We start from the raw sequence: 18,773 nt of genomic DNA, 5'->3' as shown, positions 1-18,773 counted from the left end.
TGTCGTCGCCGCTTGAACCGCCTGGATGGAGTCGAACCAAAATCCTTTGAGCTCCTTTTGAGCTATCCTTTGAGGTAATAAAGCTGTCGAGAAAATCTTCATCTTCCTGGACGCAGGCCAAAATTTCTTGTGAAATTTCCACCCGCGACAGTTTATGTTCCTTGCTCATGACTTTCGGCACCGGCTTCGCGCATACTTTCCTCATCGCAAGATCCACTGTTACAATGGTGTGGACGGTTCCCACCGAAAGGCCGGTCTCCTTACTGATAAGGGCAATGGTTAAACGCCTGTCAGAGTCCAAAACGTTTTTCACTTTGGCCACCTGAGCATCGGTTCGAGCGGTCATCGGACGTCCGACACGGTGCTCGTCTTCGACGAGCTCCCGGCCTTCCTTAAATATTTTGTGCCGCTCAAACACTCATGTGCGGCTTAAGGCATCATCCCCATAAGCTTGTTTAATGAGTTCAAGGGTCTCCAATGCTGGCTTCCCGAGTTAAATGCAAAACTTCACAGCGTAGCGTTGCTCGACGGTGCGCTCCATACTGGCGCGACGACACCACAATGGGCGGACGGTCAGGTGGACGTCACAAAAATCCACCATCTGTCTCAACGCATCCCCGGAGGTTACGAAACTAAAGTGTTCCTGAGTGGTGGGGGCTCTACCGCGCCGACCGGTCGGACCCCCATCCATCGCTCCATTGAGGCTACAGCGAACCAGTCACTATACTTATTGTACAGACCCTGGATATGTATATACGTACATCGTGTATAAATAGGGGGGTCCTTATACATATGTATAGAATATACAGCATATATATATATACTATATATATATATATATATTCATATTTATATATTTATATATATATAAATATTTATATTTATATATATATATGATTTTTCGGGTACCAGGTCTTCCTGGGAAACCATAACCGGCACAGGGAAAGGAACTGGCCCCCCTACCCTGATGTGTGAATTCACACGCCGTCGGGCTTAGTACTGGGTGAATTCTACCATCACCTACCAAACCGACCTTCGGGTTGATTACTGTGTTTATGGTTTATATATATATATATATATATATATATATATATATATATATATATATATATATATATATGTATATATATATATATATATATATATATATATATATATATATATGTATATATATATATATGTATATATATATATATATATATATATATATATATATATATATATATATATAGTATATATATATATATATGTATATATATATATATATATATATATATATATATATATATATGTATATATATATATATATATATATATATATATATATATATATATATATATGTATATATATATATATGTATATATATTGATATACGTATATATATATATATATATATATATATATTTATATACGTACACACACACATATATGTATGTGTGTGTGTAAGTACAATTATTCACACGCACTTGCACACACAAACACATGCGTAGCTCAGGCGTAGCTCAGGCATAGGATAGGCTTAAGACTTTGAATACCAGGTAAGCAATTAATGCAGTCAGAGCGGTTTAGCGTTTTATTATTTTTTGGAAGATTTAGGCATGCAGAAATACCGCAAGATATTTTTGCTCAGAAAGATACCTTTCTATCCCTTTTGATAGAATTTTGCTAATTATAGATAAAGATGTAAAAAGAGTTAGGAGCTTTGCAAGTCTGTTTGACAAATTGATATAATAGAGCGGAAAAGATCCATCGAGGGGTGGCAATAATATTGAATATAAAGGTCAGAAGAAGCGTAGGGAGCATATAGCAAGCGACTGATAGAATAATATTAGTAGAAATGAAAGCTGGACCAATAAAGCTGGTCATTGTTCCGGTCTTCATGCCACCAAGCAATCATAGGGAGGAAGAATTCGACAGGGCATGCCATCAGTTAGAGGAGATAATTGCCGTTATTCCTGGAGAGAAACATGTAAAGGTGATGGGGGATCGGAACGCGACGGTGGGTGAAAGGAGAGATGGTAGTGAGGTTGGGGAATACTTGTGCATACTAGGAATAAGAAATGACCGCGGGGCAAAATCAATCTAGTTCTGCAGGAGACGGGGGTTTAACCATAACGAACACTTGGTTTAGACAGAAAAAACTGTGTAGGTAAACATGGAAAATTCCCAGGGATTCAGAAATAGATCAGTTTGACTATATTATTGGTAGGCACAGCTTTAGGAAAAGCATGATTAATTTGCACAGTTTCCCGGCAGCGGATGCTCATTATGACTGCAATTTGGAAATAATGATTCGTGGCGTCCGATTCATAATGATAAAAAGGGAAGGCGGTTTGGATAATGGCATTTGGAAGCATTAGCCTGACTGACTAGAAAGGAGTGTCAGCAGGCTTTAGAGAAAATCATTAGTGTGGAAAGACAGCTGGGCACTGTAGAGGAAAAACTGAAACATATCAAAGAAGTGATATCGGAAGCCGAAAGCAAAATCATAGCAACAGTAATTAGTCAAAGGAAAAAAAATATGTATTACGATGGATATATGGATGAGATAATAGAATGATAGACAAGAGAAGGAAACGGAAGAAGGTTAACGCGGAAATATGTAAGAGGAAGTATGAAGAGTTCAATAATGAACTCAAGTGGGAAACAAATGGAGCGAAAGAAGCGAGCGAGAAATTTTTCTGTCAGGGACACAACCCAGTTATACTGTGATCTTCTTAATGACGTTTTCAAGCATGCCGTCAATTAACAGACCCCTGTGTATATATGCATGGGCCTACTCACAGGGCTATGAGGCTGAAATCTCTAGAGGCTGAACGCCGTCTTGAGGTAGATCAATTTCGGGAAGCAATATTCGTGGGGCTGTACGAGGGACGTTCAATAAGTACTTGCGTTAGAAATGAAGAAACCATTTTTTGTAAAAAAAATTTTTTATTTTTCAACATAGTCCCCTTTTAGAAAGATACACTTCTCCCAACGTTCCGGCCATTTTTTTAACCCCTCCAAAAAATAGGATTTGTCGAAATCTCCAAAATACGTCTCTGTCTCGGCGATAACTTCCTCGTTTGAGCTAAATTTTTTTCCCGCGAGCCATTTCTTCTCGTTTGAACTAAATTTTTTTCCCGCGAGCCATTTCTCCATGTTAGGGAATAAGAAAAAGTCGCGGGGAGCCAGATCGGGTGAATACGGGGGTCGCGGCAGCAATTCATAACGTAGTTCATGCAGTTCATGAAGTTGACAGCCGGATCATCTTGTTGTGCACCGTGAGCAATCGCGGCACCCATCGGGCCGACAATTTTTTCATCGCCAACTTATCATGTAAAATGTTAATTGCCGTTCCGGTCGACACACCCACGGCCTCTGCTACTTCGCGCACTTTCGTTCGTCGATCAGCGAGAATCATGGCGTGGACTTTTTGAATGATTTCCTCGGTAACCACGTCTGCCGGGCGTCCTGGTCGCTCCTCATCAAAAACATTTGATGTTCGCCCACGTTTAAATTCGTTGAACCAATATCTAACTGTGGTCATAGATGGCGAAGTGTCCCCATAAACAGCATCCAACTTATCTTTTATCTTTTAACCTCGCATTTCTTCCCATCCAAAAACAAAAAGCGAATGACCGAACGATACTGCTCTTTTTCCATCTTAGCGAAAATCACGAAATACGTCTTACTCGAATGGCTGCCAAATCCAAATTATCCTTTAAATCAGTCTGAAATTTGTTTCACCGTCTTTTGATAGATATCAGCACACGATGATAACATAAATTTCCCTCAGGAACGCCCTTTGTTGTCAAACACGGGTACTTATTGAACCACCCTCGTAATTACCGTAATTTGTCGTCGGCAGTGAAATGACCTGTAGCACTAAGGACTTAATCCAACTAACTCTCTTAACTGCCAAGCCTTTACAATTAGTCATAATTTCAAATTTCGAAATTATGAATAGCGGTTTATTTTTATTTTTGGTATCAAAAATCCCTAAATAAACAGTGATTACTAAAATTTTCGACATATTACGACTTAAACATTTTACTTTAAAATTTCAAATTAGACATTTCTGGTGTCAACGTATACACTTTATCGCAGAATGTTTTAATATCACCCAAGAAAGAATAAATTACGCTATTGGATCCATGACGATGGAATCTCTCCTGGTGATATTCATGGCACGAAGAAAAGAAATCAAGTAGATGCAGGGACTGAAGAGAACTGAGCGATCAGGCTCAAAGTGCTCCATCGAACTGGGAGCGATCGTATGCCAGTATTGACAGGCTTTGACATGTCTTCTATTATTTACTCACATTTCCCATTTGAATTTTGAACAAATCCGGAAAATTGACTTTCAGCGGTTTGGCCAAAAATCATACAAAAATATAAAATATATAAAAGAATAAAAACTTGCATTAAGCTCCATAGCACGTTGACTGTACGAGCGAAGAGCTCTCGAGTTTCGCGGTATTAAACACTTTGTTCTGTATTTCTCGCCACTGCGTTTTTGTTGCACTCATTTGATTGCCTCTGCACCGCTAGCATTGCGTCGATGACACGAAAACGTCGGCGGAAGAGAGAAGAGACACTCCCCCATTAGGGACGCATTGCGTACCTCGCTTTTTTAGGTGCCCAATTCAACTCACTCGACATCGATCTCGTCGCGGAAACACTGATTTTTCGAAGAGGCGGAGGAATACGGCTGAGATCAAATAATTCCCGTGTCGACTATCCTACGGTACTATACGACGGATTGGTGTTTAATTGCAGCAGCATGCAATATTGGGTCAGTATTTTTTTTGTTAGAAAAAAGTCCCAGTAATTCACAGTGTAGAAATCGTTCCCATAGACCGGGATTTAAATCTGGATCCCTCGATGTTTATTATTTTGTAGTCTATCGATTAAGGTAAGTTTTCGATGGGCACAACCTTAACACCCATGCATTTTTTCAGTGTCGCCTAACAAGATACAACCCGACACCCCACACTACCATGAACCCAACAAATCCGTATGTCTTCCCTTCATTCCGTCCAACGCGCCTATCCTATTACTTCCTCTTCCTTGCTTGCCCGAAATTCTCCCCTCTACCACATTCTTCAACATTCCATTGACAATCGGAATACTCTGCAACCAACCATGTCCTCCTGCCTCCTTCGGATTTCTCCCATAAATCCCATCTCCTCCTCCACCATCGCTACTACTCCTTCGTTTGTTTTCCATTCTGTCCACTTCATCTTCTTCATCTTCCTCCGGATCCACATTTCAAAAGCCTCCAATCTGCGCCTATCATCATGCTTCTACGGCCATTTTTCCACGCCGAACAGATCCACGCTCCAAAGGAGCCTTTTCTTAACATTGCACAAAGTCCCTGTCATCACTTCCCTCCTCTTTAAGGAAGCTAATTCGCCCAACGTGATTCTTCATCTTGTGCCCCTAGGACATTAATCATCTTGATCCAAAGCATTACTAATGTAGGTAAACTGCCCCATCTGCTATAGCCTTACCTTTCTATTTCAACGTTTATCGTAGCCTTCCTCTTCCCCGAAAACCTTGTTTCTTGTTTCCACCGATTCTCATCTTATTTTTATCACACTGGCTTTCTCATGCGCTCAGCAAGAATTATAACCCCCTTGGCTGATTGGCAACATAAGGCTTGATCTTTCAAACCTGTCTTCGTGTATTACCACCACCAACTCTCAATCCTATCTCCATTTATTCTCATTCCCTCTTATGAGGGCCTTCTCTCCCGAGACAGGTGAATTGTTGCGCCTGCCCTATTTTTTGAACTTCTATGTTAATATTCTACTCATCCTTCCTTTTTCTCGAAGACCGCATAACCTTTGTTTTTCTTACACTTATTCTTACATCATGCCTGTCGCACTGGCATATCAAAGCGCACAGCAATTCTAGTAACCCCTTACCTAATTGGCACTCCAAAACTTGATCATCCGCCAAATTAACTGATTTTATGAATTCCTCACCAACTTTCACTCCCAATTCCAGTTCTTCCCATGCCACTCTACTAATTTACTTCGCATATAAGTTGGATGGTACATGTGATAATAACCCCTGCCTCACTCCTCTTCCTAACACTACCCATAGCCGGACTCTCCATCCCCCACTCGCACCTGCGCAATCCGAGACATGTACACATTTATTCATTTACCCAATTCACTCTTTCACACGCCATCTCGAATTGTTAGCAATACAAAAATACATCCTGACTTTGTCTACGTTCCTCTGTAATAGTGTCCTCATCACTTCTACTGTATCACGCATGTCTCTTTCCTTTATGAACCTTGAATCTTTCTTCTTTCAATCAATAGTGGTCCTGTTGTGTCTCTACGGTTTTTCCCGTCTTACTTCTTGACTGTGAGTTAACCTTTTCTTTACAGCTCACCGTTTTCACCTTTCTTTCTGTTGTAAAACTTCCATTTCCCCGCACTATGTCTCCCACCATTCTTCTTTCGCGTTTTTGGTTTCCTGCCTCAATTTATAATATTTGCACTGTAAAACTCTCGCATTTCGTAGGACTATAATGGATGAATTGGCTATAGAGCTTGCCGCAGATTTTCCCGCGGTTCTTTGAGATTCTTAAATTTAAATTAATATCAAATTTTTCAAGGCATAATACTAATTTCACTGCTATTATTCCTATGTGGGAACATGTCAGATCCCCTCATCATCACCAAAGTATCAATCCAAAATTAGTTATGTTACTAATTTGATAACACATAAGGGCCACTGAAATATGTCCTTGGGAAAATAGCTCACAATATTGAATTTAAAGGTGCAGTCTGATTAGTCTAATTGTGAGAGATCACTTGCGCTAGTTCACGTCATCGTAACATACTTCGATATTACTCATATTTCCCTCAATTTAATTTCAAATTCATAGTAGCCTCATTGCCTCTTTTTTTTATAATTCCGAGTTCCGTTAAACTGAGTGATATTAATTCAATATATTTCAGCTCAACATGTATCCGTGAGTCACTTGATTGAGGGAAGCTATTTGTAATTAAAAACCGCTTGATGGAACTTCGTTCGTACACTCAAATTTCAAGTGCACATGGAAAGACCTCGACAATTTCGAAAAAAATGGATAGAAAAGTTAAAAACGGTAGTGTGAAGTCGAGCGAAAAATATTTTAAGCTGTATAACTATGTCCAGGGATACAAATTTTAAATCACTTAGCAATCAAAATATCTCCCGAAAAGGTCCATTCGTCTATGATTAGTTCTTCTTACGCGATATATTATTATTATTAACCACTAGGAATTCGAGTCGGTCACATTTTCGGAATAATTTACGTATCTCTGATGTACATAGTTATTAATGTCTTTCCGTGAATAAGTAGGACAGTGTTTTTTCGTGAATAGTTGAACTATTTTCTTGTCCCCTCCCCTTCATCACGAAGATACATTTTTTTTAAATAAAGAATTTAATACGACTAGTTATATTAAGTCAAAAGAAATTACCAATGATAAATATAATTATGTACGTTTCACATAGAAAAATGTACCAAGACGAAGCTGATTAAAGGTTACGACATCTTCAACAGTCTATGCATGAAAAAATCCCTGGGAGCTAGGTGTGTGAGCGTGGACAACGAAAACCCGAATTTCCCAACCCGATCAACGTCGGGCCGCAACACGGTTCCGTTAATTGGGGAATACACTGATTCCGCAATTACACGCTTCGAATTACACGAAAAATCCATAACGACAAAGAATTTCCCAGATTAAATCCCGAGCTACAATTTGCACGGCACTTCATTCGGCAATACACGTACTGATTTGCCGATTAAGTTTTTATATAAATGAAAACCAGTATATCATTTCAAAGAAATCATCAAACTTACTTAAAATGGTTAAATAAAATCGACATAAAGAGTAATTGTTACGGATTCCTGCACATCTTTCTTATTTTTTTATAAGTAATTATGAATTAGGCTTCAAGGCAATGTTAAAAGAGCATTCTGCTTTCCTGTCTTCATTAACTGCTGGAAAACAGTCACGGCTGTAAAAAAAACCCCACGGTAAGTATTGTACGAGAAATTTTGAAGAGCCATTTTAATGTTCAATGGGACGTTGTAATAATGTCAGTTGCCCGGGAAGTACGCAACTCACTGAGCATGAAAAAGTAATATGGAACTTTTAAGGAGGAAAAGGTGAGAAAAGCGGCTTGAAGATGGAATGATTTCAAGTCGAGCAAATAACAGATCATCGCAAATGCAGAAACCCCGCTTGAAATTTGAGCTACGCTTCCTGGAATTCAGTTCGTTAGTCGTTGCTTTTGCGATCCGGGGCCACGATAGTCTTCTCGTATATCCAATCATCGTGTAAACAAATGGAATATTTGGAAATTCTTCGGCATTTTTTGTCGAATTTTCAGTTGTTTTGAAATGAACCTGAATTTTGAGCTTGGGATTTTACCCGTGTCCAAGCCTAGATTTCTGGACCAATCAAAACTATAAAAAAAATGCAAGAACCGGACGGGATAGTCAAACGGTTGACACAGTCGCTAGAAAAACTGAAACTCGAGGGGAAGGTTCGAATTGCGCTTCCCAACCTCCTTCCTTGACTCTTTGATTCACATGGTTTTTGTTAAATTTCGCGAAAATGGCCAAATCTTTTGGAGCATCTATTTATTAAAACAATTCTACCCTCGTAGAAAATGAACTAGTTCGGGTATTTAGCGTAAAGGATTTGAGGATTTCAACTTTTTAAAAATGCTGTTTCAATCATTTTTACGCTAAACCTGGGGCACGTGGACCTCCCGGCGTGCGAATCTCTGATATGGTTTTACATTGTGAAAATGTTAATCTCTCGAATATCATCCAGAGCCAGAGGCATATTGAAACCTTCAATAATCTTTATAAATTTCTCGGAAATGTAAAATTGAAACGTTTTTAAAGTGTAACAATCATTATAAATAAATAAGAATATAAGGAATGTTAATGAACCAAATATTTGTATAATTAGGTGGAACATGTTTTGTGTACCTTCTTATTTAACATGCATTTTACAATGAAATTTTTAAAAAATACCTTTTTGCTTAAAGCTTGTGAAGTTGAAATAGTATTTTAAAAATATTGGAAACATTTGAACGGAATTCTAGAAATAGACCTGCAAACTTCATGGAAAAGAAAATTGTGTGGGTAAAACGTGCTATTCAATAAATTTATGTTACCGTCATAATTCAAATTTTTTTTAAATGTCGATTCGGCATTAATTATGTATGCTAAAAGAAGGAGCCAGAAAAAATCAGCTTCAGCAGCCCGGAATCTCTCTTCATCCAGCTTAGCAGAGCAAACGTTCGTAAAAGCTCGTCTCACTCCAAGGGTATTATAAATTACTTGAAAAATCCACAGTTAAAATTCAGTCGTCTGACTCTCGATGTGTTGATGAAGCTGAACTCGTGTCCGTTTTGATGCAGCTTCTTTCAAAATTATTGAAGTAAAACGGCCCAAAACCCGGAATAAATCCGGAAAATTGGTAATCTTACGCTGATTCACCATGAAAGGAGTCACAACGTGTAAAATTTTTAATGCAGTGAATTGGAGAGAGTTTAAAAAATTTTAAAATCGGTCCATGTGGTGGGTAAACAAGTAAACTGTTTTAAACATACCTTTTTCAAGGAAAACAAATTTCAACTTATCTACATTGCAAGTAATAAAAATGTTAGCATAAAATATTTTCGCGCTGAAAAGGGGAGCTAGACCAAAGAATTTTCATTTCATTTGAACTCAGATTGATTTGAATGGTGGTATTAGAATAATGGGATTACCTGGATATAGGATTACCCTCGTACTAAAGCAGCGCTTCTCATTCAAATGCTATTCCATGTCCCCGAGAAAAACTTCGCTCTGCGTCACTCTCTTAATGTGAGAAAATATTTTCGTGCCCAACGGTTCAAGCTGAGCAAAAAATGAACACTGGGAAGTCTTTGCATGGGGAAGGATGGGGAATCCATTTGGTGGCGATCGATATTTCACTTAAAGGGTTTTGGTGTCAAGCGTTTCCTAGACTAAGTATTTTCCAACATGTCCAGAAACCTGTGTAGGATGATTATAACCCTTTCTTTTAATTTCCCCCCCCCAAGACATTTTTCCAGGCAAAGGATTTATGAAAAAAAACTGCATTTTTCTCTGCGATTATCCCATTACTTCAAGGGCTTCGACTTTTTGCATTGTCTCAATGGAAAATAATGTCACGCCACTTTTTTTAAATTTTATTTTGAAGTGTATTATTGATTTTCCTGGCTGAGGGAATGTAAGGGTAAACTGCGGTTGCAGATATCTTCGTAATCCAAGGTTATGCCCATGAGGAATATTTCAGCATTAATGCAATTTACAAGAGTGCTTCTCACAGCATTGAAATAAACAACATTAAGGCATTTTAAAAAAACATGCCAAAACCTGGATACCAAATGGGGATCTTTGTACTATTAAAACCCAGCAAAAACTCCCGCGATGAGCAAATCGATTTATATCCGATTTAATTGATTGAATGATTAGTGTCCATTGAACAATATTCTCTGCTTAACAGTTGCATACAGAATTTATTTTCGAATTCCTCTAGGAGTCGCGTTTGCGTCACTTAGATCTTCACCAATATATTTCATTCTTTTCTTTCAAATTTTTAATCTTCGACCGTTTACAATTTATGTTACACTTGATCAACCTTTCTTGATGAGATTTGCAAATTTTAAGCCTTTAATCTGGCAAAACCACAAAATGTATGGAGCCGTCTCACTGTCAGAGGTATGCATGTCCCTTGGTCGAGTAAAATATTTTAGCACAGTGTAATAAGTGCAAACCCCTTCACTTAAGAGACTATTTTTTTAAACATTTCGATAAAATAAGAAGAGAATAATTAACTGTGGTAAGGGAACGGAATTCATAGATAAATAGAAGGGTTTATAACGGACTATATTCTAATATATAACTATATTCCCACGTGGGGGTGCATTTTTAAAATAATTATTGCTAAGAAATAACCAAACTATCAGGATAAAATTTATTTTTCATATTAATTGATACTGATGTGCATACATTTGTAAATTACAGCAAACTGTGTTGATTTTTTGTACCAGGAAGCCGTAGATTGAAATAAGTCACAGTATGGAGAAATAGAGGCTCGCAGTGTGATTAAGTTCGTTCATTTGAAAGGTTACAGTACCCGGCAAATCCACAAATAAACTGATGGCCGTTTATGGAAATGATAGATGAATGAAATGTATGACACATTTGAGAGCTGTAGAAGGAATTTTCAAACCGCCCAAATGTCCCTCACAGACGATCCAATAAGTGGAAAACCATCACTCACCGACGATGCTGCCACAGTGAAGAAAGAGGACTTATCCTACGCATTACACCGAAGTTTTCCAATTGATTCACTGAAACGTTAAAGGGGTGTTATAATTGAATGTTTTAATTCTTATTGAATTAAGAATTTTCTTTCTGTGAGTCTCTTTTCTTTTCTTTTTGTGTGTTTCTGTGTTTTTGTTCCAACTCAAAATCCAGAGATTTCCTGGGTTACGCCGTACAAATATTAAAAATATTTATTTTTCACTCTTCTAAAAACAACCTCTTTGCATTGTATATCGGATTATTAACATAAAAATGAAGGCAAGGATAACAACAGAAACCCAAGTTTCCATGTAGGCTTCCGCGGAGATTATTGATGTAGGAAGTGGTTCTTTCGGGTTTTCTTCCGCGTGTATCCATTTTTCGGACGATATTTCGCCAACGTTCCAGTTGGCTTCCTCAGGTCCACTGAAGTGCCGATGCAGGTTTTGGTCCAATATATATACCCTCCGTTTGGCGCCTATTTTTAGGAGGTGTGCTCTGATTCGTTGAAATCCTTGAGGACACGTTTCCACGCGCTGGCAAGGGGGTAGCCGTCCTCGCGGTTGAAATTTCTGGGCGTTTTTGCAATTTCACTGAAAAAAACAACATCTGCTGAAAACGTTCCAGATGAATGGCTTCCGGCGTGACAACATTCTGAAGATAATTCACAGGGTGGAAGGAAAGAAGCGGATGGCCCTGGAGAGGACCGACGAGACTAGCCCTAAGAAAAAGGCGACGGCACACGCTATCCTGCCGTACGTCGCCGGAACAACGGAAAAAATTGCGAGGGCCCTCCGGAAACACAACGTCTCAGCCAGGTTCAAATGCGTAACCAAAGTGGCCAATATCCTCGTCAACGCGAAAGACCGCCTCCCAAAAGACATCTCTGGAGGAATCTACCAAATCAAATGCAGCTGCGGCAACTCCTACATCGGCCAAACATCAAGAGCGCTGAAATGCCGAGTCCAAGAACACAGAAGGGCCGTAAAAAATAGACAGTTCCAGCAGTCAGCGGTGGCTGAACATCATTGGAGTGGACCGACACATAATATTGAGTTTGACAACGCCACTTTATTGAATAAAGAAGGCCGCTACTACCCAAGGATCATCAGAGAGGCAATTGAAATTGCAAAAACGCCCAGAAATTTCAACCGCGAGGACGGCTACCCCCTTGCCAGCGCGTGGAAACGTGTCCTCAAGGATTTCAACGAATCAGAGCACACCTCCTAAAAATAGGCGCCAAACGGAGGGTATATATATTGGACCAAAACCTGCATCGGCACTTCAGTGGACCTGAGGAAGCCAACTGGAACGTTGGCGAAATATCGTCCGAAAAATGGATACACGCGGAAGAAAACCCGAAAGAACCACTTCCTACAACAGAAACCCAAGCTCAAGGGGGGAATTGAACCTGCGATCTTTGGTTTGCCAATGTGTACACAGGGTGAGGCAACATAACTTCCTTTTTTTATAAAGCAAAACCCCTTTCAAATTAGTTTAGGAAGGTTAAGGGTTGTGAAGATAAACATTTTAGTGCCTTACATCATCTTTAAAAACAAAGAGGAAGCTCTTTATTCTCGAAATGCATTCACACCATCAACACCTGTTTGAACTATTATTCGAGTCAAGTCATTCCTTCGAAAAAAAAGGAATCGTTTGAGTGAATTGTGAGCTGAAAACAGCAACTATTTCTCTGAGTTGCTTTTATGGTTGGAAATATTCTGTCATTTCATTAACACTCCTTATAATCGAAGGAAATATTCTGTTTCATTTAATGCAATTCTGATGCATAATACGCCCGGCTGGAGCTGGTGGCGGCATAATGTTGTCCTACCCTGGCAAACCAAAGATCGATGATTAAATTTCCCTCTTGAGCTTGGGTTTCTTTTGTTTTTTTTTGCCTTCATTTTTATGTTAATAAAACGATATAGAATTCAAAAAAGCTGTTTTTAGAAGAGTGAAAAAAAGTTGTTCTGCGTAACCCAGGAAATCTGTGGCTTTTGAGTACCTTTCTAAAGCCAAGTAAGTTCTATTGCTCCATTGCTCTTTTCTCTTTTGTAACCTTATGATTCATGTTTCTCGGAACTTTTATAAATTATATTGTATAATTGTCAATTTCATATCACAGCTTGGTAGATTTATGGGTATAGTTAATCGACTAATGGCCTGAGATTTTCGGTTCTGGCTCCATAATGACAGTCCTAACTAGAACAATTTTTTTTATTTATCTGGGCTCTAGGACAGTTTTGTCGAGACGTCAAAAATGTCCGCAGAGAAGTGCATGATGAAAAGTGCAGTGGCAAGCCCAGTATCCAGAACCCAATGAAACAAGCGGACCAAGAACTGCGACTTGATCGGCCATTAGTGCTGATACACATACATATTTACTCTTGTTGGACGCACCACTATTTACACAATAGTTATGGAAAAGCTCGGATACCACAAATTGTGTGGGTACTGAAATTGCTTACTGACCCAAACAAAGAGCAAAGAATGTTGAGTGGATGAGTGTTTTTGGACCTCTATCGACAAGACGGAACCCGCACTTAGCAACTGTTACTTTTTCTTGTACTTGAAACGGTGGCTTGGTGAACAACGGTTTGAAGACGACGACGAGGACCTCAAGGCCGCCGATGTCAACTGGCCCAAGTCCCATGCGGCGCACTTCTATACTGAGGAATTTAAGGATCTGGTGCAGCGTTAAGAAAAGCGCTTAGGAGAAAACGGAGACTTAGGGTCGAGTATCATTCTAGTTTTTTTTTCAAAATTGCGGATGTCAGAAATCAGCCATTTAGAGAAAGACCAGGAGCGCAAATAGTAATTCAACCAGAATGTAATTTCTCGCTTTTTTTCCAAAATTTAGGATTTGATCCCTCCAGACGCAAAGAAAATAAAATCCAAGACTTGGAGACATTATTCATTCCAAGACGAAATATTCTGCCCCCTCTACCTGACCCCTCAAATGAACACTTAACCCGTGTGTAAATGAAACTATTAAAACGCACAATTGAATTGAAAATCCCAACGGTTTGGTTAAAAGTTAAGCCACCATGGACCAATAAGTTTAATTAAAGCCGATCCCTAATGTTCATTATATCTTCGGATATGCTATGTCATCATAAAAAGTATAACTGGTGCCGTGAAAATAAATTCTTTGACAATCCTTGCCGCACGAGGTTTTGAGGTATCGAAGTTTTGGATATTTATTAGAAGGGTCAAGGTTTTTGAATGATTTTCAAATGTCATATGATATGTTATTCAAATACAGATTTGATTGAGGAAGCAATACGCGTTCTTACTTCTATGCGCTACTTTTTACCCCCAGAAGTTATCGCTTAGTCTGAATAACAATATATAGGACAGTAATGCGCCAAGGAACGGTATAATTAATGAAATTCACGAATATATATAGAGTAGAAATGTTTTCCCTAAGTGATGATTTTTCCTTGAATCCGTGGGAAGTTGAGAGGTCAGTTGCCACTTGTTTAGGGGAATGGTATGCCGGGAATTCTAACTAAATCCGTTCCGACGAACGTCACGGCCATTTCAAGAGTCTCTTTGTGATTCGGATGTTCGAGTTCGATCCAGTTTCGTCACTGGTGGAATCCTGGATGGTGGGATTTGCGTTGGGATGACAAAGGGAAATGTGTAGAGAAGAAAATGAAATAAGAGAGATGGCATAAAAAGATGCAGGCGAGGGAGAAAAGGAGTTTCTCGTGTCGCAAATCCGCTGCGACTCTTTCAAGATAATCTTCAAACGAGCACCGGATTCGCGGAAAGTGAGGAGCATGAAGAGTGGAGCCAACGCTCTCCAATGCTTTCCATTTGCGCCGTCGGAAGTCAAAGACTCCAGAGACGTATACGCATGAAAATCCTACGGGAAAACGAACTTCGTAAATCTCTGCCCAGGGTGCGATTAAAATGGAACGCGACGTGCAAGCTAATTATTTTTCCAATTACTTCCAACTCGAAATCGTCCAGTGGAGTAAGCCATGCACTATTCAGAAAGCGAACTGAATTAAGGTTTTTATTCATGTTAGCCCTGATGACCTGGGTCCTTATTTTTGGGGATTCTGTGGTGAAATATGCTCCAGGAGCAATTCCAGTTATTATTATTTCTCGAAAACATTCCTCCTCATTCGTGTTGTTTGTCCATCCAATAGACCATTTTATGATTGTGTAGCATCTATGGGGTCTGAATGCATCCCCATGGCTGATCAACGTGGAGACCCTTATCTGTCATCCCCTGAAAATTTTGTTTTTAACTTTGTGTCTCAGTGAAAATACATTTCAGTGATTCTTGTCATTGGCTCTTGCGCTCTGAAGTACAGAATTCATTACAATAATGGTATACTTGACGAGTCTATTTAAGCCTTATAAAATATTTTAGATTTAATTAATAATTTACGAGTACTCTTTTGCATAAATCATGTAAAAAATATTAAGGAAATGCATTGTATGAATTGAGTCTTAGGCTTAAACCTTTAACCCCTGTTGTGAGAAGATATTTGCAAAGGTTTTCGGGTTATTCATTAAAAAAAAACAGAGGGCGGCCAAATGTGCTTAAAAAAGCCATGGTAAAAATAATTCGTCATTTTTTCAATGCAAATGTTGAATGTGGATCATGGTGTGGTTTGATCTAAAGCCCTACTGCTTATTATTACAGGTAACTAACAATGGGAATGCGTTTGGCTTTATTTGTAAGTCTCAAACACGTATTTGCGAAATTTGCGAACGAGTAAGAAACTTCACTTCCTCACCTAGTGACTCCACGCATGTGAATGAATATTTTCACGCCATTGTGTCCATCAATGCTCCCAAAGAGAGGCATTTGGTCTCAACAGAGCCAAATAATTTGAGTGTAGCACCAGCAGTGTGCCGTAAAAATGTGATTGCTATGTGATTGATGTAAAAATATACGAGGTTTGCCGAAAAAGAATCCAGCCTTGCCATATTTGTTGAAAAATAGTTAGAACAATGCGCCTTGGTCCTCTCCGAAATTCTCCTCTGGGGACTTCACACTCTTATTCCAGCGTCTCTTCCACTTTTTAAAACAATCGGCAAAATCATTTTTTGGAATGGTCATCAGCAGCTTCGTCGCACTCTCTTTTATCTCGTCAACTTCAAGAATTTAGGGCTGCAGTTGTGGAGGACTTACTCTAAGCCGCAAACGATGACCCAGGTTTTCTAAAAAAATGTCAAAACTGGAAATAAGTTATGTCTCTACAGACCCTGAAACAAAAGCCAAGTCTTACCAATAGTCGTTTGGTAAGACTTGGCTTTTTAAATAAAAAATTTGAGACAAGATTGTATTAAAATTGGAAGAGACGCTGGGATAAGTGTGTGAGGTCCCAAGGGAAGTACTTACAAGGTTCCGTTCAGATTTCAAGCGACTTCAGATTTTGTGAACTTTGAGAACATTTACATAGTTAGAATTATGAATCTGGGATTCTTATGGATTGTGCATTAATCATGCTTTTTAAAATACTATTATTACATAAAATTTTGTAGCACTTACTTAGTCATATGGCTTTGGTGACCTAAAAGGCCTTGGTTCTTCCTCTACACTCATGAAATCCATCGTGGATGGTGAAAATACCTTAATTCACTGAAAACAGCTAAGCTTTGCGCTTTTTTTGAGGAATCAACACACTATGGGAACAGTGTCTCGTACAATGACTATGGAATTGATAAAAATATCGAGCAAGCTGACCTTATGGCTGGCGTATTTGCCGCACTTCCATCTGCGACCGTGAGGCCACATCTCGACTTATACGCTCATTAAAATATGATTAGAGTATCCGTTTATCAGTGCATGTTATACAGGCATTTAGCTAACTACGATCGATAGTATTAACGAATAAATGCCACAAGCATATTTAAAATCAGGGGTTTCACTTAAATCATTTACGCCAAGTCCAGTTGCCATCTCTTATTTATTTAACGAACTCTATTGGGGGAAATTGAGACCATTTGGTCCCTTCTTCCACCAAACGCCTACATATCACATTAAAGACAATTATAAACATCCAAGTCCAAGGTGGAGGGAAACCCATTTAAGTGGGAATCGAACCCGCGACCTCTTGATCGGGAGGCAAGGACGTTACCCCGCTGCCACTGAGACCGGCATGGTAACTTCATATTCCCGTTGGCTGAGAAGTCTGCAGTGAATAAAATAACTTTTCAGGAGTAATTGAGTAAATAAATGTTTTCGTATTCATTAATTGGACTTGAACATTAAAAGCCACCTTCCAGCTGTACTGTAAGAAAGAACAGGACCTCCATAAGCCTACTCTGATATTACATAGGTCTTGATTGGCGAGTTTCTACGGCAAAATCAAAATGTCTATGCAGCGTATTGCTCGCCTCATGTCACCTCCATCGTTGCCGTTAGCGAACTGAGCATCCTTCGACTTAAAACGTCTGACGACTGCAACTAAATCAATGAAGCTTACACCACGCATAAATTATACGTTAAGCTAACAAAAAAATATTATGCATACTTTTGCACAATTGACGGAGCGAATGATCGCTGATTATTTAACAACTCTTGTTTTAACCAATAGAAAATATATTGTTTTCTCGGTTGGGTTTCGTTTTTTTTTGTCCCGTAATTTTTTTCATTTTGCTCCGTTGACTGCGTCTTGCGAAAAAGATAATAATAGACTGGCCATATAGGTGTAAAATTGGAACCGGTCAAACTCGTTCCAAACTTGCTGACTGGTTTCTCAATTCCTCGTTTGACCAAGTAGGCAGTCGAACGAAAGTGTGTGTATTCGGATTGTCCGGCAGTTTGCTGATCCGTTTTGTTTCCGTGAATATCCATTGATGCCTCAGTCATTCGGACTCACTAAAAAATTTTTCGAATGCACAGTCAATTCTCCCACCTATCAATGATGTTGAAGGAGAATATAGTGTAAGAAAATGGGTGGAAAAGATCCTTTGTTAATGAAGAAATACAGTTCTTGAAGGGAGCGGCTAAGGCGAATAGACATTTGTAGCTACAGATAATCACTAACGCGGCAAAACATTTGATTTCATAAACGCGACCTGGATACAGGCGTGTATCGCCCCATGTACCTTTCCCTACATATAGTATGTCCCACATACCACGAGAAAAACGCGACTACTTGCGCGGAAGACTTCTTATTTGAGATATACTATATATTTTTGGTTTTTTTTTAGATGCCCTGCCTTCCCTTCCACGCTTCTCACTTTTGTCTTACATTTCCCCACCCAATCACACGTTCCTCATTTTCCCCAACTTTTGCACCCCCGTTTCCAAAAAGGAAATTCCCCCTACGGTTTTGTGCTGCGAGGAATCTCTCAAAGGGAGTTAAATTAGCGCTCCGAGGTAACAATTAGTACATTTAGTGATTCGCTCGTACGTTTTTCCCCGTACACGCAAGTGAAATAGGTCCTATGAAA

This window comes from Hetaerina americana, unplaced genomic scaffold, assembly GCF_022747635.1.
Source record: "Hetaerina americana unplaced genomic scaffold, ioHetAmer1.1.p SCAF_13, whole genome shotgun sequence".
Taxonomy (NCBI): domain Eukaryota; kingdom Metazoa; phylum Arthropoda; class Insecta; order Odonata; family Calopterygidae; genus Hetaerina; species Hetaerina americana.
The sequence above is the reverse complement of the archived record's forward strand: the minus strand, read 5'-3'. Positions refer to the sequence as shown.